The 9,115-nt window shown below is 46.2% G+C and overlaps 1 pseudogene; it reads right to left on the reverse strand.

The window, feature by feature from the left end:
- LOC139238333 (zinc finger protein 850-like) overlaps positions 1–5,965 on the reverse strand; it is a 59,611-nt pseudogene extending 53,646 nt beyond the window's left edge.
- Positions 5,966–9,115: the final 3,150 nt, after the last annotated feature.

A 9,115-nucleotide genomic window follows, 5' to 3' on the forward strand; every position in this document is an offset into this window, starting at 1 on the left:
TCATACCTACGTAGTTTCCTTTGTTTAGATTCAAGACAGTAGTTTTGGATTTAACTAAATCCTTTTCAAAATTAATGTAAAATTCTATCCTATTATGGCCACTCTTCCCTAAGGACCCCTTTACTGCAAGATTATTAACTCTCATTGCACAATACAGGTGGAGCGTCCGAAATCCGGAAACCTCAGGACCGAGGTCGTTCCGGATTTCAGAACGTCTTACGGGAAGGGCGGCCGAGCAGGGAGGGAGGGGGGGGTCGGGGAGGAAAGAGGCCCAAGGCGGCGGCCCAAGACGAATGAAGAAACATAGAAAATAAGTGCAGGAGTAAGCCATTCGGCCCCTCGAGCCTGCACCACCATTCAATATCATGGCTGATCATTCACCTCAGTACCCCTTTCCTGCTTTCTCTCCATACCCCTTGATCCCTTTAGCTGTAAGGGCCATATCTAACTCTCAAATATATCCAACGAACTGGCAACAACAACTCTCTGCGGCAGAGAATTCCACAGGTTAACAACTCAGTGAAGAAGTTTCTCCGCATTTTGGTCCTAAATGGCTTACCCCTTATCCCAAGACGGTGACCCCTGGTTCTGGACTTCCAACATCAGGAACATTCTTCCTGCATGTAACCTGTCCAGTCCCGACAGAATTTTATATGTTTCCCTCTCATCCTTCTAAACTCCAGGTGAATACAGGCCCAGTCTCTCCTCATGTCAGGCCTGCCATCCCAGGAATCAGTCTGGTGAACCTTTGCTGCACTCCCTCAATAGCAAGAACGCCCTTCCTCACATTACGAGACCAAAACTGAACACAATATTCCAGGTGAGGCCTCAGCAAGGCCCTGTACAAATGCAGTAAGACCTCCCCCTGCTCCTATACTCAAATCCTCTAGCTATGAAGGCCAACATGCCATTTGACTTCTTCACTGCCTGCTGTACCTGCATGCCAACTTTCAATGATTGATGTACCATGACACCCAGGTCTCGTTGCACCTCCCCTTTTCCTAATCTGCCGCCATTCAGATAATATTCTGCCTTAGTGTTTAACCTCACATTTATCCACATTATACTGCATCTACCATGCATTTGCCCAACCACCTAACCTGTTCAAGTCACCCTGCAACCTCTGAGCATCCTCCTCACAGCTCACACCGCCACCCAGCTTAGTGTCATCTGCAAACTTGGAAATATTACACTCAATTCCTTCATCTAAATCATTGATGTAGATTGTAAATAGCTGGGGTCCCAGCACGGAGCCCTGCAGCACTCCACTAGTCACTGCCTGCCACTCTGAAAAGGACACGTTTATCCCCAACTCTCTGCTTCCGGTCTGCCAACCAGTTCTTTATCCACGTCAATACATTACCCCCAATACCACGTGCTTTGATTCTGCACACCAATTTCTTGTGTGGGACCTTGTCGAAAGCCTTTTGACAGTCCAAATACACCACATCCACTGGTTCTCCCTTGTCCACTCTACTAGTTACATCCTCAAAAAATTCTTGAAGATTGGTCAAGCATGATTTCCCTTTCATAAATTCATGCTGACTTGGACCGATCCTGTCACTGCTTTCCAAATGCGCTGCTATTTCATCTTTAATAACTGATTCCAACATTTTCCCTACTACTGATGTCAGGCTGACCGGTCTATAATTCCTCGTTTTCTCTCTCCCTCCTTTTTTTTTAAAAAGTGGTGTTATATTAGCTACCCTCCAGTCCATGGGAACTGATCCAGAGTCAATAGACTGTTGGAAAATGATCACCAATGCATCCACTATTTCTAGGGCCACTTCCTTAAGTACTCTGGGATGCAGACTATCAGGCCCTGGGGGTTTATCAGCCTTCAATCCCATCAATTTAACTTAACACAATTTCCCGACTAATAAGGATTTCCTTCAGTTCCTCCTTCTCACGAGGCTCTCGGTCCCCTAGTATTTCCAGAAGGTTATTTGTGTCTTTCTTTGTGAAGACAGAACCAAAGTATTTGTTCAACTGGTCTGCCATTATAAATGCACCTGATTCTGACTGTAAGGGACCCACGTTTGTCTTCACTAATCTTTTTCTCTTCACTTATCTATAGAAGCCTTTGCAGTCAGTTTTTATGTTCCCAGCAAGCTTCCTCTCGATTTTCCCCCTCCTAATTAAACCCTTTGTCCTCCTCTGCTGAATTTTAAATTTCTCCCAGTCCTCAAATTTGCTGCTTTTTCTGGCTAATTTTCTGCCTCTTCCTTGGATTTAACACTATCCTTAATTTCCCTTGTTAGCCACAGTTGAGCCACCTTCCCAGTTTTATTTTTACTCCAGATAGGAATGTACAATTGTTCAAGTTCATCCATGTGACCTTTAAATGTTTGCCATTGCCTATCCACCGTCAACCCTTTAAGTATTATTTGGCAATCTATTCTAGCCAATTCACGTCTCATGCCATCAAAGTTACCTTTCCTTAAGTTCAGGACCCTAGTCTCTGAATTAATTGTGTCACTCTCCATCTTAATAAAGAATTCTACTATATTATGGCCACTCTTCCCCAAGGGGCCTCGCACAACAAGATTGGTAATTAGTTCTCTCTCATTACACATCACCCAGTCTAGGATGGCCAGCCCTTTAGTTGGTTCCTCGACATATTGGTCTAGAAAACCATCCCCAATACACTCCAGGAAATCCTCCTCCACTGTACTGCTACCAGTTTGGTTAGCTCAATTATACGTAGATTAAAGTCGCCCATGATAACTGCTGTACTTTTATTGCACGCATCCCTAATTTCTTGTTTTGATACTTTCACTACTGTTTGGCAGTCTGTACACAACTCCCACTAGCATTTTCTGCCTTTGGTATTCCGCAGCTCTACCCACACAGATTCCACATCATCCAAGCTAATGTCTTTCCTTACTATTGCATTAATTTCCTCTTTAACCAGCAACGCTACCTCTCCTTTTCCTTTGTCTATCCTTCCTGAATGTTGAATGCCCCTGAAGAGGTCGGCGGCAGCAGCCCGAGGCGGGGGTGAGGTCAGCGGCGGTGGGTCCGAATTTCGGAACATTTTTCGTATTCCGGACGACCCCGCCACGGATCGGCCCGGTGTCCGGAACATTCGGAATTTCAGACGCTCAACCTGTACTCGATCTAAAATAATCTGTTCACTGCATGGTTCCTCAGCATACTGATCTAGAAAACCATCTTGTGTACAATCCATGAATTCATCCTCCACACTATTAGACTGGGGAAACCAAATTTGTAGTATGTAGATTAAAGTCCCCCATGATTATTGCATTACCTTTGTTACATGCGCCTCTAATTTCCTGATTTATACTGTGCCCTACATTACCACTACTGTTTAGGGAGCTATAAATAACTCCCAATGTTTTCTGCCCCTTGCTGTTTCTTAGCTCCACTCAAACTGATTCTACTTGTTTTTCCAAGCCAAGCTCCTTGCTCCCTACTGTCTTTATCCCATCCTTTATTATTAGGGCTACCCGCCTCCTTTTCCATTTCGCCTATCTCTTCTAAAAGAGAAGTATCCTGGGATATTTAGTTCCGAACCATAGTCACTTTGCGATCACATCTCCTTAATGACTAATAGATCCAGTCGTCTTGGTAATCCTTACCACTGGAACAAGACCCAGCTCTGTCAAGCCCGTGTGGTGGCTGGTGTGCAACGGCCACCACACGTTAAAAAAATCCACGCACAGACATCTTCCACCCTTCAACATGTAGTTCGGGACCTGGAATGTCAGGTCCTTCATTGAAACACCTGTGAACTCATCATTTTGTGGTGTGGAAGCAAGTCATCCTCGATACGAGGGACCGCCTAAGACGACCAAACCTGTTAATTTCTATCTGCACTATTAATTCATCTATTTTGTTGCGAATGTTTTGTGCATTCAGATATAATGTCTTTAGTTTTGATTTTTTTTCTATTTATCCCTGATTTCACTTTAGTCAGTGATGTCCTGTTACTTTTGTTACTCTCTCTGTCCCTTCCTAACACTCTCATTTTTACCCAAATTTCAGCTCTGCTCCAGAGCCTTGACATTTCTCTTGCTGCTTTTAAATGCACTCTTTCCCAAATCCTCTACCCTCTTTTCCCCAGTACAGGTGCCAGTGGCTACGACGCAAAACCCCTGCCTCCCACATCATTCTTTGAGCCATGCATTTAACTTTCTAATCTACTTATCCTTATACCAATTGGCTCAGGTAACAATCCAGAGAGGATTACCTTTGAGGTTCTGCTTTTTAATTTGGACCCCAACTCTTCAAATACTTTCAGCAGAACCTTATTCCTAGTTCTACCTATGTCATTGGCTCCTACATGGACCATGACAACTGGATCGTCTCCTTCCCACTCCAAGTTCTTCTCCAGCCACGAGAAGGTATCTTTAACCCTGGCACTGGGGAATCTTCAAAACTCCTGCAGACAACAGTATCTATCCCTTCCTATACTGTCCCCTACCACAGCTACATTCCCTTTCACTCCCCCACCCACCACTTGAGCCTCCTGCACCATGGTCAGCCTGCTCATCCATTCTGCAGGCTTTTACCTCACCCACACAGGCAGCAAAAACCTCATACCTGTTGGATAAGGCTGAGGCTCCTCCAGCACTACAACTGGGGTCCCTTACCTGCCTGAGTTGCAGTCACATGCTCCTGTCCCTGACCACTAACCAGACCCAGTCCACTACCTAACTTGAGGGATGTGACTGCCTCCTGGATCAAAGTGTCTAGGTAACTCTCCCCCTCCCTGATTCCCCACAATGTCTGCAACTCAGGCTCCTGCTCAACAACTCTGAGCTGAAGTTCCTCAAGATGCTGGCACTTTCCACATAGGTGGTTGTCCGGGATCACAATGCTCCCACTTGCTGCAGTTGTGGCACACCACCTGCATTGCCATCCCTATATGACCATGTACTATTTAATTAAATGTAATTACATTTGTATTTAAGTAACTTAATTAGTTAATGAAATTAAATGTCTACCTGCAACACAAAGCTGAACTTTGTTGGTGTCTCAGCAGGTTGGATGACTGAGTGAATCCTTTCCCACGCTCAGCATGTGAATGGTCTCTCCCCGGTGTGACTGCGCTAATGAATTTCCCAACTCAGACAGGGAACTGAATCCCTTTGCACTGTCCCCACATTTCCAGTTTCTCCATGGTGCAGGTGTCCTTGTGTTTCTCCAAGTTGGACAATCGGTTGACGCCTCGTCCACACACAGAACACGTGTACAGTTTTTCCCCGCTGTGAATGGTGCAATGTTTTTTTTCAGGTTGAGCAACTGGTTAAAAATGTTTGGTTTGAGTTTCCTGTCCACAATTCTTCCGCTAATATCCTGTAATAGCTTGCAAAAGTAATCACTGCAAATACAGGATAGAAATCCAAAATAGACAATTTTAGTTTCTGTGGAACATTTTTTCCACAATCAGTGCACTGGAACACTCTCACTCGGTTTCCAGTCACACTGATGCTTGAAATCTTTTCCAAAAGACAGAACAGGCAAACATTTCTCCTTCCACATTCAAAGGCCGATGATATTCAGGTCCTGATGAATCGAGTGACTCGGTCAGATCTTGACCTGATGTTTGGGTTGAGTTTCCTGTCCGCAATTCCTCCTCTTCTAATATCCTGTAAAAGAAGCTTGTAAAAGTCATCACTACAAATACAGGATAGAAATTCAAAATACACAATTTTAGTTTCTGTGTAACATTTTTTCCTCCCTTGTTCCCCCAAAGCTGTAAATCCCCGTCCCACACTTCCCCTCCTCACTGTGCTGAAATCCAAATCGTATCATCATTTTCTCCCCCGCTCCCAGTTTTCTCGCTCCCTTTGCTCTGGTTGGGCTCAGTTCTGCACCCGCTGTGCGCAGAGTGAGGATAAAATGAATGAGCTGCTGATTTTCTCTGCTGGTCACTGGGCCTTTTGTGCTGGCCACCATACAAGAATCAGCACAACAAGGCACCTTCCTTTCAGGGGCCACTGACCTGGGCACAAACATGTCGTCCAATCAAACTGACAGACACACCGAAGCCCGGCCCAAAGGACCGCGCATGCGCCGCGAGAGCCGCCCTGCTCAAGATGGCGGCCAGTGAGCCCGCTTCCCTGGGCGGTCACTGACCGGGCCTGGAACCGGGAAGCAAACACGAAGCCTGCAGGCTCTGATTCGGGGCCTGGGCCCGCAGTCGGGCTGTGCGAAGCCCGAGATCCTCCCTCCCCTCATCTCTCACCTGCTGCGACAGCCACCCCGGCCTGCGCATGCTCAGCTCCCACTGTCCGGAGCTGCCGTCAATCAGAAGAGCGGGGGCGGAGCTGGAGGACCGAAAGTTCCAGAACAAACCGCCTCAAACTGAAGCGAATGGGGCGGATTCAGCCCCGCCCAGCACCCGGTGGGCCCGACCTGACTGACGGGAGCTCGGACCAATAGGAAGAGCTCGGGCGGTGGGTCTTCAAACCATTGGCGGCGCAGCAAGGGGGCGGGATCTGGTATCCAGCTCAGATGCGCTGAGACCAATTCACCCGTCATCCAACCAGCAGACACCAGCTTGTTTACACTGATGAGACCTTTTAATTTTCTGACTGTGAGACGAGCTTTAAAAACACAAGAGGATGTGCTAATACACCAGTGAATTCACACTGGGGAGAGGCTGTTCATCTGCTTCGAGTGTGCAAAGGGATTCACTAATTTATCCAAGCTACTGAGGCACCAGCGCGTTCACAAGTGAGTATAGGGCTTGGGTCCTGCTCATCATCATCATCATAGACATAGACAGTCCCTCGGAATCGAGGAAGACTTGCTTCCATTCCTGAAGTGCGTCCTTAGGTGGCTGAACAGTCCAATACGAGAACCACAGACTCTGTCACAGGTGGTACAGACAGTCGTTGATTGAAGGGGTGGGTGGGACAGGTTTGCCGCACGCTCGTTCCGCTGCCTGCGCTTGATTTCTGCATGCTCTCGGCGATGAGACTCGAGGTGCTCAGCGCCCTCCCGGATGCACTTCCTCCACTTAGGGCGGTCTTGGGCCAGGGACTCCCAGGTGTCAGTGGGGATGTCGCACTTTATCAGGGAGGCTTTGAGGGTGTCCTTGTAGTGTTCCCGCTGCCCACCTTTGGCTCGTTTGCGGTTATCTGCTGATATTGTTGCTGTAAATCATATCCGGGACTGAACCACAATCATTCTGGCAGTTGGGGTTTGGTAATGCTGATGATAGTAACGCCTATAACTGGGCAGGCATTTAATCTATTATTGTCAAATAAATGAATTTTGATGTCTTGACAATAAGACGAGCTGATTAAGGAATTGTGACATTGTACAATCCAACTGTAGAATCCATCTGAGAACTGAGTTTCCACAACTTTTTAAAAGATGGATCTACAAGATGTCCAAGTCTGACATTTCTATTACCTGTATCACAGGGTCCACTACAATCATCCAAGGCAGTGAGTCCCTGTAATATTCGCTTTTAACCTTGGGTCTTAAAAGAAGTGGCTGCAGAGACAGGTTGTAATCTACCAAAATTTCCTGGGTTGTGGAGAGGTCCCAGTGGATTGGAAAACTGCAAATGTAACATTCCTATTTAAAAAAGAAGGGAGACAGAAAGCAGGAAACTATAGACCAGTTAGCCTAACACCTGTTGGGAAAATGTTGGAGTCCATTATTAAGGAAACAATGGCAGGACATTTGGAAAAGCATAACACAGTCAAGCAGAGTCGGCATAGTTTTATGAAAGGGAAATCCTGTTTGACAAATTTGCTGGAGTTCTTTGAGGATGTAACGAGCAGGGTGGGTAAGGGTGAACCAGTGGATGTGGTGTATTTGGATTTCCAGAAGGCATTCGATAAGGTGCCAGATAAAAGGTTACTGCACAAGATAAAAGTTCATGGGGTTGGGAGTAATATATTAGCATAGATAGAGGATTGGCTAACTAATAGAAAACAGAGAGTCGGGATAAATGGGTCATTTTCCAGTTGGCAAACAGTAACTAGTGGGATGCTGCAGGGATCGGTGCTGGGTCCTCAACTATTTACAATCTATATTCATGACTTGGATGAAGGGACTGAGTGTAATGTAGCTAAGTTTGCTGATGATACAAAGATGGGTTGGAAAACAAATTGTGAGGAGGACACACAAAATCTGCAAAGGGATATAGACAGGCTAAGTGAGTGGGCAAAAATTTGGCAGATGGCGTATAATGTAGGAAAATGTGAGGTTATCCACTTTGGCAGAAAAAATAGAAAAGCAATTACAATTTAAATCGAGAAAAATTGCAAAGTGCTGCAGTACAGAGGGACCTGGGAGTCTTTGTGCATGTAACACAAAAAGTTAGTATGCAGGTACAGCAAGTAATCAGGAAGGCAAATGGAATGTTGGCCTTTATTGCAAGAGGGATAGAGTATAAAAGCAGAAGTCCTGCTACAACTGTACAGGGTATTGGTGAGGCCACACCTAGAGTACTGTGTACAGTTTTGGTCTCCGGATTTAAGGAAGGATATACTTGCATTGGAGGCAGTTCAGAGAAGGTTCACTAGGTTGATTCCTGAGATGAGGAGGTTGACTTATGAAGATAGGCTGGGCCTACACTCATTTGAGTTCAGAAGAATGAGAGGTGATCTTATTGAAACATATAAGATAACGAAGGGGCTCGACAAGGTGAATGCAGAGAGGATATTTACCCTCATAGGGGAAACTAAAACTAGGGGACTAGGGGCCCAAGTTTCCAATGCTGGAGAAAACGGCGCATCTACGTGACCTATTTGGGGGGGAAAAAGTGTGCCGAAATCTTACTGGGGAATTTACCGGTCATCCTGGAGCATGGCGTGGCACAGCGGAGTCTCCCTGGGGCGGAGCAAGTCGACCCCAGCCAGCAGGGGGTGGGGCTAAGACCCTGCGTGTTTTTCACAGTCGGCACCCTTGCGCATGCGCATTACAGTGTGCGCACGTGCGCAATGGATCCTCGACCTTGGCAATCGGCCATTTTAAAGGGAGAACGTGGCAGGCACTCATTTAAAGCGAGCTGGGATTTTTGGTTGCAGGTAGGAAAAGGAATGAAAAATATTTTACTGATTCTTATTGTGCAAAGGAGTGCTGCAAAGGTGCTGCACAGGTGCAAGCAAGGTCATTTAAAGGGAGA

The sequence above is a fragment of the Pristiophorus japonicus genome, chromosome 2 (assembly GCF_044704955.1).
Source record: "Pristiophorus japonicus isolate sPriJap1 chromosome 2, sPriJap1.hap1, whole genome shotgun sequence".
Lineage (NCBI taxonomy): Eukaryota > Metazoa > Chordata > Chondrichthyes > Pristiophoridae > Pristiophorus > Pristiophorus japonicus.